This window comes from Pinus tabuliformis, chromosome 6 (assembly GCF_031772625.1).
Source record: "Pinus tabuliformis cultivar Carrire ecotype Pingquan chromosome 6, CPIR1, whole genome shotgun sequence".
Taxonomy (NCBI): domain Eukaryota; kingdom Viridiplantae; phylum Streptophyta; class Pinopsida; order Pinales; family Pinaceae; genus Pinus; species Pinus tabuliformis.
In genome coordinates this window covers 877,712,617-877,730,179 of record NC_142292.1, presented here as the reverse complement: position 1 = coordinate 877,730,179, position 17,563 = coordinate 877,712,617, and the positions used below count along the sequence as shown (strand labels likewise).

At 36.6% G+C, this 17,563-nt stretch overlaps 1 non-coding gene across 1 annotated transcript; it reads left to right on the top strand.

Moving 5' to 3' along the window:
- The first annotated feature begins 17,423 nt into the window (after positions 1-17,423).
- Positions 17,424-17,528, top strand: LOC149261680 (U6 spliceosomal RNA). The gene has a single exon (XR_016261261.1). It is a non-coding gene; the product is annotated as a U6 spliceosomal RNA (small nuclear RNA).
- Positions 17,529-17,563: the final 35 nt, after the last annotated feature.

Sequence of the window (17,563 nt, the reverse complement as noted above, 5' to 3'; positions counted from 1 at the left end):
CTCTTAAGAGGCCAAGGCTCTGGATGGAATACATATTAAGGTCTTAATCATGGCTTCCAAGAGGTTTTGATCATATGGAATAGCAATGATTTGGAAGGAATCAATATCAAAGGATTAAATAGGGGTCGGAATATTAGACTCCAATGGTCCTAGTAAATAATTTATCATATCACCTACTAGATCTAAGTTAAAACAATTTGAGCAAATAGTGATAGTCTCTTCTTCATCAGGTGTTCTTTGGCAAGTGGAGACATGGAATAGGTTTCCACATAATTAACTTGTGGCAAGGGGGATACCACTTGCATATTAGGAACATTTAGAGAAGTTAGATGGTTGGAAGTCAAATTAGGACCAATGAATTCAAGCTGGTCAACAGTCACAATTTTTCCATCATGTGGGAAAGACATCACTCGAAAGAGTGTGGACACAACATTGTTCATGGCATAAACAGAGTATCGCCCATGGAGAAAATGGATACCCAAGCATCCCTGGAATACCATAACATTAATACACATTTTTTTTCCTTCTAATATAATAGGAAGCTAAGGAAGGATCCCTAAAGGTTCACTGGTTCTTGTGTTAAAATCCAACAAATTCTGAGTAACAAACACAAGTTGAGGGGAACCTAAATATTTCCAAGCAATATAGGGTAGAAAGCTAACAAAGGCCTCTTCATCTATAACAATGTGATATATGTTCTTCTCACAACCCTCCACTATGATTTTGAAACACATGTAAGAAGGGAGATGAGGTTATGTCAATTGATTATAATCGGAGGAAATGACATCATTTCTTCGAAGGGATTCTGTGAAAAAAGGAGAAATGCCTCCTTGTTTGGTGGGATTTGAAGTAGCAAGAAGAACCTGAGAAGTATTAAATTGATTCTCTAAGGGGAGAGTACGATCGATTGAAGATGGAATCGACTCAACCAATGGTTGGTTGGAAAATGACTAATGGGATTCATGCCTAGGGACAGTGGGATTGCCTGAATATGGAATCAGATTGATCACTTCATTAACTAATGGATAATTGGGGAAAAATGATAGTAATGAGTTGGAACTCGTGGTTGAGAATAGTAATGTTTTCCAATAATTTTGAGGCTTCATCCATATGAGGGAAAAGGTGATGTTGATAGGTCCCTTTACATAACCTACAAGAAAACCGAACTTTACCCTTTTTCATGGGAACCTTATTATCACTCATTATCTCTTATCACCAGGATGATCTCCAGAGACTAACGATAAGGGCTGATGTGAGCATATAGACCATGCCTCTAATACTTGGGGAATACCAAGGCAATATCTAAGAAGGTGGTCAATGTTACAAAGATTTTAGTGGAATTTAATTTAATGAGCCATGTTGGAAGGTTTTTCAACATTAGCCATATTCATAGAAATGGTCTGTCGGTTACTGCCTTTCTTATTTTTCTTCTTCTTTTTCTTCCTTTTATTCTTGTTCTTCACTTTTTGGTTACTAAAATCAATATTTTAAGCAGGAAAAGAATAAGAAAGGGAAGAGGAAATGATGTGTGAAGAAGGAAAAGAGTCAACTTGAGGTTGGTGTTATTAAGGTGGGTAACTTACTTGTGAAGCAGTTGGGACATTCATAACTGAGGTTGAAAATAACCATACTGGTAAACCTATTATGAATCCTAGAAGACACAATGTATTCATGTAAGGAGCATAAATATTTCCAAAATAAGGAAAAGGATTATAATTCTAGTCAAAGGGGTTTCCTTGACTGGAAGACTCTTGAACTGTTGCCATCAGACTTAACTTAAGGTCTATTAGGGAGTAAAAAGTGAGAATTCAACCAAATAAACCGTAACAATGAAAAGGGGTACTAAGTATGAAGGGATTACTAGGTTGTTGTGAACTACAATATACTGTTAACCACATGAAATAAACCTCCTCGAATGCTTTGCTTGGTGTATAAAAAACAACAAGGAAACTGACTCAATTACCTATGGAAAGTTTGCAACCGAATGGGGACTTATGATATGAACCTGAGGGTATGTGGAAGTGCAGTCAATGGTGGTGTTGTCTAATGGGTAATTGTATGATGGGAGCATTCATATATATTCTTTGTATGTCGAGTTCCTTCCTATATACCCAAAGATACATGGAAGAACGATCCTATATACCTCAAAGTACTTGCAAAATTGACCATCCGCATAATGTAACGTTGAAAATTAATGACAAATCCTACATTTAGATATGTCGGAACACCTCTCATAGCCTAGACCAACTAAATGTGTTTTTACTATTTCAAAAGAACCTTAGATTAATTCATAAATTTTAAATTCTTCTCTTTGATTAAGGTTTCGGTTTGATTGTAAAAGTGAAACGTTCATTTCAATTCTTAAAATGTAGCTAATATGAGAGAACTCTTTTCAATTCAATGAAAATATGACTAGAGAAAGGAAGAGGTTTTCATTTAACAATGAAGAAATCAAATAATCCAAACAATACCTTAAAAGAAACTATTATAATTTCATAATTTCAAATCCCTAATGTCCAAGATTTTGTTTTATTTCTATTCAATTTACAGTGTAAATAAAATTAAAACTATGACTAGATTACTAAAACAAAAGAAATTTGAGCAGATAACTACTATAACATGAATTGTCCTTTAATGAATTAGTAATTAAGCCATATTGCAAAGAGCTCTAATTAACAAGAAAAAAATAATTTCCTACCAAGGAGCAATCAAAATTAAATTTTGCACAAACTATTGGCCTTACAAAGAACAAAATAGACATGAGACTGAGAAAACCAAAATAAACAAGTTAAATTTCAAAGCAATATAGGGAAGCACTAATCTTTTCATTTTTCAAAAACCATTGCAGGTAGTCTATAGGAACTAGTGTGATGAGTCACACTTAATGAATTGAAAACTTTCACCACAACACACTATCACATAAGGAAAAGTGAGATGTGGCTAATTCGAACAAAAAACAAGAAAAAAACCCTAATAAGGATCGAAATTTATCTTTCAAAATTCAAATTACAGTATTAAGAATACAAAAGGAGCTTGTAATAGCGTCAAGTTAAATCTTAATGTAATAAAGGACAATAAATGAAAAAATAATGAGACCAAGGTAATTTGACACATATCAAAATTTGAATGTTGGGAAAGTGTTATAATTAGAATAACTTGAGGTTGATTATGGCTAAGGAAATTGGCAAAGGAAAAGATGAAATAATTGTTATTTAATTATGAAAATAAAGGAAACTATGATAAAAGGAAGGTGAAGGGACACAAATATGCATGAAAATTAAGGTAGAGGAAAAATGAAGTAAAATGAACAAAAGAGAGGCATCAATGATAAAAAGGCATCAAAGAAATATTTCACAACTTTTTGTCATTTTTGATGTTAGATTAATTTGAGAGAGAGAAAGATAAAGAGATCCAAGAGGAGACACCGAATAAGAAAAGGAAGGAAAAGGAAATAAAATGAAGACAGAGAAAAAGAAAATGAAAGAAAGGGAGCGTAAGGAGTAGGTTGGATCAATAACTTCAACAGGAGGATTTTGCAGGTAACAGGTTGCATATGTGATTTGGTAACTAAGCTATGAATTCATAGTACATGGATTTATTAATTTGGTTAATTTGTTGTCATTGGCATGTGGTTTTCCTGGTTTGACAATGGTTTGAACCTTGCCGTGCAATTTCTTGGATAGCCATGGTGTGATGGGATTCATTCTTGGTTAAGCCTTGGACTACCGGAAGGTGTTTGGAACCAGATGAGGTGGTCTCAGGAACATTCCTAAGGGTTCAAGGTGGATATGGTTTTCTATAGGGATCCCTTGACAGATGTGTGGAGATAGAAAAATTCTTGAAGGTATGGTCAAGGAATTCTGAGGAATCCAAGCTTGATTTGGTTTTTGTGATCTTTGGGTTGGTTTAGGTGAGATCATGGTAGATTGAGGGTGGATGTTGTTTAACCTCGGGAATCCCTGTTTCATTATTTCTTGGTTTATCCCATGAGATCCCACATTATTTATTTGAATATGGCGTGGTGGTGATTAGCTGAAAGAAAGATATGGTTCATCCCATTCTATGGTCGGGTGGTGCATGGAATTCTCTAACTTCGATAGATTTTACATACATGATGATGATCTTTTTTTTCCTATTGTGATTAATGAGAACATGTACTTGTTATTATGATGATTTTATGGTATATTTGGTATTGTTCCTATACTCGTTATATCCTGGTTACAATCTTCATTTTATGATGTGATTTAGTTATGGCTCGTGTTCATGATTCTATAAATTATTGAATGGTTGATCAATTCATGGTCTAAAAAGTGTTATTAAAGCTACCATGAGAGGAAATTAGACCTTCTTGGTGACTCTTGTATGAATTTCATATCTTTGTCATTAAATATGCATTCATGACCTATAGCTCCGATGTTTACCATATGTGACAAAATGTCTATCATGGACTAGGAATGTCTAGGTTAAGTTCTTTTTTGAGTTTTTCTTGGTTGGATTTGTCTTCATCTTATTTATTTTTCTAGAAATTTACAAGAATTTATGGGTGGTGCTCTAGAGGCTAGCTTGAAAAGTGGCTTAGATCTCAGAACCGCAGACACATAACTGGAGCTTTTGGGTCATAACCACATAGAAGCAGGCCTATGAGTGCAATTATAGCTGCATAACTACATGCATAGTGTGTCAAGGGTGTGTTTGGGGTGTCAAGTTAGAGAAAAGAGGTTTCATTTTATGGATTGATCACCCAGGGTGGCTATTTGGCTCCTGAGTGGTGTGTAGTCCCTGAGGGATGTTATAAACGTTTTTGTTTGTAGGCCCCACTTCCATCAGTATAACATGGAGGTCGAGTCATGTCATAGTAGTAATTAGCTCATCATTACGCTGGAGATCTTGGAAAAGTGGTTAAATGTGGGAGGAGGCATTATAGATTAGTATCAGAGCTTCTAGGTTCAAACACTTAGATTGGATGGGCTAAATGGATGCATAACAACATGAATTAGGATGGTTATGGTTATGATGAACGTGGTTAGTATTGTAATTTGTGTCATCATGTATGATGTTGATATGTTGATATGTTGATGTCGTTGTGTATAGATATATATGTATCGTGCTAAACTTGACTGATTTTTGAAGATTTGATAGCCTCCCCTAAAGTTCATTAAGGTATGATTTTTATTATGGTATGTATTTGGTTTATCTAACATGACATGTTTGTAGGAAAAATAAGGCTAAACATGAAGAGTAGAATGGTGTACAAAAGTTCACGTGACTCCCTTTATAAGCCTGATGTGAATTCCCTAGAATGGGAAAGGTCCATTGATTAGTAAGGAGAAGAATATCCTCCTAATCGAGCAGACACATTGTAGATTTTAAGGGATGAAATAAGATGTTGCAAGGAAGACAATAACAAGTTTGTAGGTTTTAACGCTGTACAGAAATTACCTGCATACAAATTCAACAACATAGAAAATAAATAATGCAAGAGCAGAACACATAAAACACATATACACAGAGATTTTCCCCTGGATCCCAAAACCGGGACTACCAGCTTGATTTTTCATTATGTTTCTTTCAATGCTATAATACATATTTATACATGCCAAAGCATCCAATACCATGGACCGAAAACCATCACGTCCAAAAAACATGTGCAAAAATCATGCACAAAACCATAGATGGGTTCACCCAACCTAACATAGGGTCCAAAACCAAAACTTTCCGAGGCGCTGCCCTGGACCCCATAAAGTGGGGTTATGGATGCCCCTCAAAACCCCTGTTAACTACATGGAAAGAATATAACACAACCCAACATTCTCCCACTTGTTGTTTTCTTTCCACAAGGGGCCACAAGAGAGCTTAGTCATTTTTCCAACCCTGAAATGCCCATTGTCTCTCTACACTAAGAGAACTTCTCAAAGCTCATAGATTTTGTCAATGCATTTGCAGTATTCATCAAAGTGTCCACCTTTACCAGCAACACCATTTTGTCTTCTATCATATCCCTCACAAAGTGATATTGAACATCAATGTGCTTTGTCTTTGAATGATATGTAGGCTCTTTGCCAAGAAAATTACAGTTTGGCTGTCACAGTCTATCCTTTTAGCTTCTTGTACTAACCCCATACTTGAACACAATCTCTACAACCAAACTACTTCCTTGCTTGCGTGAGTGGCTACCATGTATTCTGCCTCTGTAGTTGACAGTGCCACTACAGATTGTTTCTTACTCGTCCAACTGAATGCACCTCCAAATAGGTTAAACACATACCCACTTGTAGATCTTCTCTGATCTAGATCTCCAGCCTAGTCTGCATCAACAAATCCATGAATATCCAACACTCTGTCCAATCCTAGTCTTCCTTGGTAGCACAAACCATAATCACTAGTGCCACGCAAATACCTAAAAACCCGCTTCACTGTTGTCTAGTGCTCCTTCCCTTGTTTTGACATAAGCCTGCTCAATACTCCCACTGCATGCGCAATGTCTGGTCTAGTACATACCATTGCATACATCAGGCTACCGACTACACTTGCATATGGAACACAGGACATGTCCTCTTCCTCTTCTTATGTCTTGGGACACTTTTCAGCAGATAACCTCACACCTACAGGAATAGGAACCTTCACCGGTTTACTATCTTGCATATTAAACCTCTGCACTATTGTCTCAACATACTTCCTCTGGTTTAACTAGAGCTTCCTCTTTTCCTGATCTCTTTTAATTTCCATGCCCAAAATATAGTTTGCAACACCAAGATCTTTCATGTCAAATTTGGAGGACAATTGGGTCTTCAAATCCTGGATAACTTCTTTGTCATTTCCAACCAACAACATATCATCCACATACAAGACCAGATAAATAACATGGTCACCAATTAATTTAAAATACACACAGTGATCTACTTTGCTTCTGGTGAAGCCAAGTCCCCGTATAAATGTATAAAATTTCTAATACCACATCCTTGTTGACTTTTTTAACCCATATAGAGACTTCTTTAACTTACATACCAGGTTTTTCTTACCATTCACCACAAAGCCTTCAGGTTGCTTCATGTAGATCTCCTCTTCCAGATCCCCGGGAAGAAATGTTGTCTTCACATCCATCTGTTCTACCTCAAAATCAAAAGCAGTAGCAACAAATAAAAGTAATCTAATAGAAGTTACCTTGGCAACAGGAGAAAAAATATCACCAAAATCAATTCCTGGCACCTGGGAATAACCTTTTGCTACCAACTGAGCTTTGTATTTCTCCACTTTTCCTTTTGTATTTGTCTTCTTTTTGAACACCCATTTACTGCCAATGGGCCTCTTTCCAGAGTTTTCCATCCTATGAATCCACTACTTCCTTCACAGTTCTGTGATCATCATCAGTAATAGACAAAGCAAAATTTGAATAGAAAGGAGATGGACTATACCCTTTTGGTTGCTTTCTTTCTCGAACTGATCTTCTCACAGCCGGAGTTTGTGGCTCTTCATCTTCTGATTCCTCCTCTGCTATAGAGTCTGATTCTTCCTCCTTTAGCTCAAACTCTATCTTCTCAGGTTGCTTTGGTTAGACTTCATGTTTAATAACATCTCTCACCTCTCTAAACACCACATCTTGGTTGTACATAACCTTCCTTGTTACTAGGTTATAAAGCTTATAACCCTTTAAACCATCCTTATACCCAAAAAATATGCACTTTTCAGATTTACTATCCAAATTTGGCTTTTTCTCCTTTGGAACATGTACATATGCATCACATCCAAATACCAGGTAACATGCAGTATCCACCGCCTCTGCCCAGAATTCTTGTCCTAAACCAGCACCACTGAGTATGTTTCTTGCCCTTTCCATCAACGTCTTGTTCATTCTTTCTGCGACTCCATTTTGCTGAGGTGTATATGGAGTAGTCTTTTGCCATGCTATACCACACTTCTTGCAGAATTCTTCAAATTCCTTACTACAAAACTCTTCACCCTTATCTGTCCTTAGCACCTTTATCTTCTTCTCTGTCTGGTTTTCCACTAGAGCCTTAAATTCTTTAAACCTATCAAAGACTTCAGATTTCTTCTTAAGGAAATATATCCATGTATTCCTTGAGAAGTGATCTATAAATGATACATAGTACACAGACTTACCCAATGATGGAACCTTCACAGGTCCAAACACATCACTGTGCACAAGCTCTAATATATGTTTCACCCTCTTACCACCAGAGGGGAAACTCACTCGATTCTACTTCCCGTATACACAATTTTCACAGAAATCAAAATCCAGAGAGCTATTACTCATACCTTCTACCATACCTTTACCATGAAGTATTCGAAGGCCCTTCTCTCCAATCTGTCCAAGCCTTTGATGCCACAACATGGTCTTTTCTCCAGAGACCACTAATTTTCTGCTCCACTTTCAGGAACCACGGAATTGTTGCACGCATCAACAACAGTGCTACCTTGCAGCTTGTACAGAGTTCTAATCCAAACTCCCCAGATCAATACCATTGCTCCCCAAACCATCTTGTAGGTATCCTTCTTGAACACTGTTTTTACACCTACATCATCCATCTTACTAACATAAATCAGATTTTTGGCTAATGCAGGAATACGTAGAACACCCAAAAGTTTTCTAAGCCTTCCACCTTGTAGCTTCAACTTTACTTTTCCATGACCAATGATTCTAGCCTTCTTGTCATGCCCCAAGAAGACATCACCACCATCATATTTCTCATACTCACAGAACCACTCTCTATGGGGAGTGAAGTGAAAGGACGCACCTGAGTTAATCAACCATGCCTCATGATCTACATGTGTACTTGAAGAAGCCAAGTACACATCCCCACCTTCATCTGAGGTGGTTTTTGCCTCTGTAGAAGAATCCTCAAAATATCCCTTTCCTTTATCAGGAGCTTTAGATTTACCGTCCCTTTTGAAGTGGCCTTCCTTTCCGCATTTCCAGCACACCACCTTTACAGGTTTTCCTGGAGATTTAGATCTCCCTCTAGATTTAGATCTCCCACTCGATGACTTATTTTTGTTTCTGTTCTGGGACCATCCTCGTACAGACAAGGCGTCACCATTTTGGCTCTCCATATTTTTCCGTCTCATCTCCTCCGTCAGCAAGGCTGAGATTATTTCATCAAACTGCAAGGCAGTTTCATTGCTACCTATTGCAATAACCAGACTATCCCACGAATTTGGTAGAGAACAAAACAAAATGATGCACTTATCTTCATCTGAAATTTTAATATCAACAGATGCTACCTGACTTACCACAGTATTAAATGCATTCAAATGCTTTATCACCGAGTCTCCATCTTTCATCCTCAGGTTATACAGCATTTTCCACAGGAATAGTTTATTCACCAGAGACTTACCAATAGTTTATTCACCAGAGACTTAGATTGGTACAATTTACTATAGCTTCCCTTGATACATTCAACAATACTGAATCTAAGACACAAAATCATATTGTGCTCTTTACCTTCCGATCCAACTTCTTCCATTCTTCATCAGACACTCCTGTTGGTTTAGTACCCGGATCTACCGTGATCCACCGATCTCTATCCACCAACAGATCCTCCATCTTGTGTTTCCACAACTCAAAACTCTGACCATTAAATTTATCGATCTCTATCTTTCCATTGTTCGCCATCTTCTTTCACCACCAGAATCAATCTCGAAGATCTCCCACTGAATAGGGTCTACCATAGGCCCGAGTGAAACCCCTTAGCAAAAAAGGCGTCCCCTTGAAGCCAAATTTTCTCTGATACCAAATGTAGGTTTTAACCCCGTACAGAAATTACCTGCATACGAATTCCACAACACAGAAAATAGATAATGTGAGAGAAAAACACATAAAACACATATAGACAGAGATTTTCCCCTGGATCCCAAAACCGAGACTACTAGCTTGATTTTTCATTATGTTCCTTTCAATGTTATAATACATATTTATACATGTGGAAGCATCCAATACCATGGACCAAAAACCATCATGTCCAATACCATGGACTGAAAACCATCGTGTCCAAAAAACATGTGCAAAAATCATGCACAAAACCATAGGTGGGTCCGCCCAACCTATCATAGGGTCCAAAACAAAAACTTTCCCGGGCGCTGCCCAGACCCCATAAAGTGGGGTTACGGGTGCCCCTCAAACCCCCTGTTAACTACGTGGAAACAATATAACACAACCAAACAAAGTTGATTGGGGCACATGAAGGAATTGCAAGGGCTTAGGAAAAGTAGGTAGAGCTCAATGGAGTGATTCTATAAATTATTTCAAAGTTATAGAAGCAAGGGTAGATGGGGATATCCATGATGTAGTGGGTTCTCTATTTGGATTTTTAATTGGTTCTCAGGTTTCCTAATGGTTGTGTGTTGGGATACAGTCTCTAGAGCCATGGAACAAATTGGGTTCCCTAGGAGCTATGGTTTGAAATGGTAGTCATTTGAAACCATATAACTATATGTGTTATGGTCTTGTTGACAATGCTCGACCTGCCAATATTCACGGGATCTCCCTAATATGTGGTCCCAAACAGACCTCACACCATTTGTGATAGGATCCAAATCTAGAATATGGCCTCGTTACGATTTTATTAAATATTTTCCTCGGCTCTAATTGTTAGAAAGAGAGATTAATTCATATATACCTTGGAAAAAGAAAGTGAGTGTGTTTGGCAAGCATTAAATTGTAGGTGCATCAAGTTTCTTCTACTACAGAGGGGAAACAAAGTGAGACTCTAAAAGAGAGGTAATAATACCACCCTAGTAGAGACACACAAAAACATGAAATATTTGTCTAACATCCAATGGAATAATCCACAAAGATGAAATGGTCATTGCAACCATTACAACACATGCCCAATATGATAAGTGCTAAAATAACTGAAATAGTTAAACTATTTTTGCACAAGTGAAAACAAACATGAATCATAAACATTCAAAGAACAATCTTACAAATATTCATAACTGATGCATGAAGAACATGTTGGCTATCAGTCTTTATATATTAATTAAAAGTTCCCGAACACATGTAGACAACGAACACAACTAGCTCCAATAGTGGAGTTTTGGAGCCAGTACTTGCTCCTCAAAAGAGCTAGCTTCCTTCTTTGGTGCCTTCTGGGAGGATCCAATCTGAAAATTACTTTTCTCATACAATGGAGGTGTGTATATAACCAAAGGGGTCATTCTTAACCTCCCTTGTGACTCTTTGACTACCCTCAAATTACTATTTTACTTCCTATGACTTTCCGACTTTGCATGAGTCTTCATATTATGTACATGTCCTTTGGACTTCCACTTTTACAATTCATTTTGAATAGGAATTTACATCATCCACAAAAATGATGTGGAACATGATGACTCATGAAATGACATGACATGAAACTAATGACATCGAATGTATGATGACATGGAAATGTCAATTTATTTTGTTGCCTCTTGTTGGGTGACTTTTGTCCACCTCCATATGGATTAGAGATAAGGAGTCTTCAATGTTATCAGTTCTTGAGTTGCAGTCAAAAATTGGTGTCCCTTTGCTTTCTCCTGATTGCTTATCTTGCATATTCAACTAGAAAGGTGTCTTCTATCATGTTTCCCTTCTCCCTCTCCTTCTTCATCATCCTGTCATGGTATGTTAGAGTACTTTCATATGAAATTTACTCGTGACGAGATGACATCAATATGATAGACTCCTATTCTAAGATGCTTCTTGATGATAGACTAAATGAGCTGAAACTGGGGCATAGGTTGTGGTAGAGGCTTAGTAATTGTGCAATTACATAGCTCAAGTATTCAGTGGTGAAGCTTGAGCCTTAAGACTCTCTAGGCTGGTTGTAAGAAATTTTGGTGAAGTTGTGTAGGCATTACATCACTTCTCAAAGATAAGCTACCATTATTCATGTTAGTGTTTTTAATTGTGCCTCCCTCTTGGATCTAATCAACAACAATTTTCTCACCAATAATTTATATATGATACCTTGCTCATGGGCCACCCTTCCCTTCAGGAGGCCTTGGAATTTAAAAAAATCTTGGATGTATTCGTGGCAACACCAGGAACTAATATAAATAAAAGTAAGGCTCAAATTTTCTTGTTTAACACTCCACCTGTACTTAAACTCCCTATCTCTTGTATTATTATCTTCAAAAGAGCTCCCTTCTATCCAGATAATTAGGAGACCCCCAAGCAACAAATTCCCTTCGAAAATATTTTTGGGAAGAGATCTTACTTAAATTTGAAGCTAAACAATTGAGTTGGACCTTTAGAGCCTTGAATCTACCTAAACGCTTCACTTTCCTTGTTGCTCCTAAAGTTATTCTAAATAAGCTTTGAAACCTTCAATGCTCCTTTATTTGGGGAGGGGCCATGTTGGAGTGGAAATGGGCCTTAGTATCTTGGAACAAGCTATGCCTTCCCAAACATGTAGGAGGCTTGGGCCTAATAGAGCCCTCTGTTCTAAGAAAGGCACTGAGTGCTAAAACATAGTGGCGATGGTTAAAAAATCCTGAAATTTTGTGGCTCCGAATGTGGACCAATGAATATGCACAAGGAATCCACTCATCTAAACTAGTCAAAATTTCAAATGACCTACAAGGGTACCATATTTAGGATTCATCTAGCAAAATAAACTTTTGATTCAGGATCACTATTTCTAGGAACTACGAAATGGTATGGTAGCCTTAATATGGGATTATTCTTGGAACCAATGGCGTAAAAATCCCTTCACTTGTCCACTCCCATCAAATTAGAGACAACATAAATCAAATAGGTCTCTTGTTGGTAGCTCATTACTAGGACCATCATCCAACTAACTTGGTTTGGCGCTCTTGGAAGATCTAATCAACTGATTATGAAAGGAATCAAGGAGAAGAGATCTACTTTCTGTTGCCAATTTTGGCTACTAGAAATATAACAATGTAGGTCGAGAATGGTATTCTGCATTAGGGATATGGACTATTAGGAAATTTTAATCTCATGAAGGCTTGTAGAATTTACATGTAACTAGAACAGTCAGAGCCCAATCACATTTGTAAACAACTCTCGAAAATGAAACACTCGATGAAAATTACTTTCTTTCTCTAGTTACTCTTGAAGAACAAGACTTTAACAATGGATAAGGTTCAAAAGCAATGGTTTCATGGGTCCTTCCATTTGTCATCTATGCTAGACTCAAGTGGAATATCATAATCGTCTATTTCCTACTTGCTATTTTTCCTCTAATCTTTGGGATTGGCTTGATGCCTCCTTCAAACGATCAAATATGAATCTGTAAATTATCATGGATATTCCAATGGATAGTTCGTCAAAACTCATTTGATAAATATTACATATAAAATACAAAAACTCTACACTATTATAGTTTTATTAAATTTCTAGACATGTAGATTTTATTGTAATTAATGTATGCATGTGACTAGAAATTATGCAGAAAATAGAGAACAAAAATATAAAATCTCACACACACATAAGACACTAGATATGCTATAGGAAACCCTTTCTAGGGAAATCCCATCTAGAAGGCGAGGTTTCTCTGCTCTCTTTCTCTGTCTGGAAATATGGTCGCAGGTACAAAGAAGTAGTGTATGTGGCCCATGGGCTGCTACAATGCACAAACCCTCTCTATGCACTCTACCTCCTATCCCTCTCAGCTATTTTTTCTTAGCTATGGAACAAATGCACTCAAAAGAATGGAATTCCTTTTCCTCCTAGTGTCCTGATTATAACACAACCTAATAGCCTACTAGTGGTTAAGTTTGACTAAATCAACTCTTAACCAAAGTTACAGTACATACTCTTCTAGAGTCTTTTACATCACAATCATGTGGCTAGCCCCTTTTCCATGAACAATGGGGGGTGACGCAACATCCTCTCAAACCATGGTGGTGAAAATAGGAAGGTCAACTTCTGAGTGGTATAATTTTCACATACAAATTCTGATTGACACACTTCTTATGTTGCTAGAAATATCTCTATCTATAGAATAGAATCAAAAGATGTGGCACTAAATCAATAAGTTTTTACCCCCAAAAAATGTTTCTTGATGCCTCAAAATACTCCTGAAAGGTTATAAAACCTATTTTCCAAATTGGGTCTCATCAATAAAAACGGTCTGATGAACTAATTCCTCCAATTTTTCCACTTCAAATGCATCAAGATGGATGACAAGCAATATAATTGTCCCATTCTGATCAAAGTTGGTTCCTAACTATATCATTGTTGCATTGGAAAATCATACAAACTCTCCTTTCAGTAGCCCCATTCTCAATTGAGCTTGGCTCTGAATCACACGCTTCATTACCTGAAATATTTGTAAAGAAATAAATACTTGAATTTTTTAAAATGATTCATCTACCCTAGAGGTTCTCTGACCTCTCATCCTCTCCTAGCTTCAAGAGACAATTGCCTCCTCGCACTGGACTTCTAAGGATTGGGAATGCCCTCCTGTTGAGAAAGCTATTATGTGTCAACTTGGGATAAGCCCTCATAAGTCCCTTCAACCCTATACTTTTTCTACCTCCTATTGTGTGATGAGCCCCTTTACTTGGTCTCCCCCTGCTCTAGGATTCCTCAAGATTAATATTGATGGGGCTTCAATAGGAAATCTAGGCCTTGCTAGTTTCAATGGAGTATTCATAAACAACTTAGGGAATATTCTTGATATTTTTGTAGGAGATCTCACCTTCACTAATAATAATGAAGAAAAGGTATGGGCACTTGTACATGGTCTAAGCACTCCCTTCAGGAGAAATTACAATCAACTTCTGATAGAAGGGGGTTCACTACTGATCATCGCCATTTGGAGGAAGCTTCAATGTGGTTCATCCATTTTTAAAATCTAAAGTAGTTGGTGCATGGAATATCTCATCTCTAGAGTTGGATCCTTTCCTAAGCACATATATGCTCTGAGGTTGTCTCGTATTCGTTATTCAGGAAATAATATTGTAAATCTCCTAGCCAATTATGCTCTAGACTAAGACAGTTCTTCACTTGATGTGAGTTGGTCCCATGAGGTTCCCAATGAGTGGAGATCTTCCTCTCTCTCCATTGCAAACCAGGATCTTTCCCCCACAATGAGTGTATACTTCAGCCATATCTCTTAAGCATGATGAGAATGTGTTGATCAAGTGACCATCTAACCCATGGTATAAGTCCCTCTGTAGGATGGAATGCTTGGATTAATTCTAGTGTGATGGAAGTAATTACCTACTTTGGGATTATGTACATTGTCCATCTCATCACTTACAATCTCATTATGTGGCCTTATCATTATCAAGAGTGGCTCCCATTAAGGTTGTCTTGTGGTGGCATCATATTTTTCTTGTATTCTTCTTTAAATTTGTTTCCAAACATGGTGCATTGCAATCCTACTTTGTCACAAATGTTAGTTATTCTTAACGTCTCCAACATATCGATTCATGGTCACCATTCCCACAATCCTAAGTATGTCCACACACCTAATGGTTGGTCCATACATTGGTCTACAATGAACTTCATAGAATTGAAAATTTTTCTGTTGACATCCTCCCTTGGCTTGGTAATTAACATCCACCAGAGTGTGCATGGTGGATATGATGTCTTAGTGAGCAACCAAGGTGCTCAATGATAGTTCGAATCTCTAGGACAATGTTGTGCCTCATTTCGATCAACAAGAAATTTTAATCTCATCACAGTCTTCTCGTCTCTCCTTTAGAGGGATCCTGTGGCTTCTTGTATGCAATTTGGGTAATGGTTTTACATGGCTAGTTGAAAGTAGCACAATGTTTGAATCCTTTCAACATACTCATTTCCCCTGCACTTTTGTGGAAGTTCTTGGTGGTCATGTTTGTCGAGGAGGCATCGTCATGGCTCGTTGAGCATGCTTTGTCATGGCTCACCTGTCATGGTTACGTTTGCTAGGAAGACTTAACCATGATTCGTTGTGCATTCTCGATCACGGTTATGTTTGTTAGGAAGGCTTCACCATGTTTTGTTGTGCATTCGTTGTTCATTCGTTGTGGCTATCAGGGCTGATGGCTTGATGGCGGTCTAATGATGGTGCTTCTAAGGAGATCTTAGGATTCATGACATAGTCGATGGCTTCTTCAAGCTTCTGGAAACTCCAATTTTATGTTTTAATAGTCAATGTTTAGTGAATTTTTGTTTTGTGTAGGCTGTAATTGCTCTGGAATAAAAAGCTTTTATATTTTTCTTTCATGTATCTCCATGTTCATTGGAGTCGTTTTTGCTTTATGACTATGAATATGTTGAAACTAGACACATATAATCTCTAGACACTCAATATGTGTTACTTGGTTGGTTTCTTGACACGCAGACCAGTAGCACAGAGAAAAATGGCATGTAAAAACTCCTCTTCCCAAATAGAATAACCAACCTTACGAAAAAGAAAAAGCATTATAATTCCACAAAAAGAAAAATAACTTAGAGGAAGTGACTTATACAAATATCTTGGAATTAATCTTCATTACAAGCATAATTGAAAATATAGCATTAGAAAAGGGATAAATGAAAGGTTAAAAAGTTATTATAATCTTGATAAGTGTGAAGCTTGGAATTGGAGTTCATATTTAGAAAATAGTGGAGAATGATACAACAAATCTAGTAGCACTTTATACCATAAAATATTTAAACTAAAGACACTACATGTTACTCTATCCTCTTCCCTTGGTAGCATAGCAATGAGTAGATAATTAATATATAAGAACAAAATAAATTAATAAAAAAACTCCACCTATACCAAGGCTATGCTAAAGCTTAAAAATATCATTTTGTTTTAACCAATGTAAACTTGAAAATTAATATTATTAAAATAAAAATAAAAAACACCTAAATCAAGATAAATATAAATAATTTGTCACCTCAATAAAAAAAATACTCTTTTTTAAATTATTCTAATTACTTTATTTAAAAACTTACTTTATTTTAAACTATGAGTAGTTTTATTTTTTTTAATTGCTATACCAATTTTAGCTAACCTTTTACTTAATCATAATAATTTAAACATATTTATCTAAAAATTTCAACCCATAAAAATAAAATTTTAAAATAAATAAAATAATATTGTGTTAATTAAATAAAATGATATTAGCTAACCTTTTAATTAATCATAATAATTTAAACACATTTATCTAAAAATTTCAACCCATAAAATAAAATTTTAAAATAAATAAAATAATATTGTGTTAATTAAATAAAATGATATTTACTTTTAATGGATACTAATAACCATGATCTTCATTTGATATAAATGGATACACTATATTTTATGCTGGTTGACCCATGCTTATCTGCATCTATCAACTTATTGCAATTGTTCGACTAAATATGCTCTTTACAAATTATAAACGTAGGAGATTAAATTGACGAGTTGTCACCCTCCATCGCAGCCACTATTAGCGGACAGTCGTAATTTCCCGATTGCATATGGCCAGGAATATGGTTTCCAGTAGAGGCAGACGGGCACCTGCTTAATAGAAACAGAGAAGATTAGCATGGCCCCTGCGCAAGGATGACACCCACAAATCGAGAAATGGTCCAAATTTTTTTGGATCCATTTGACTTCAGTTTTTTGTATGTATA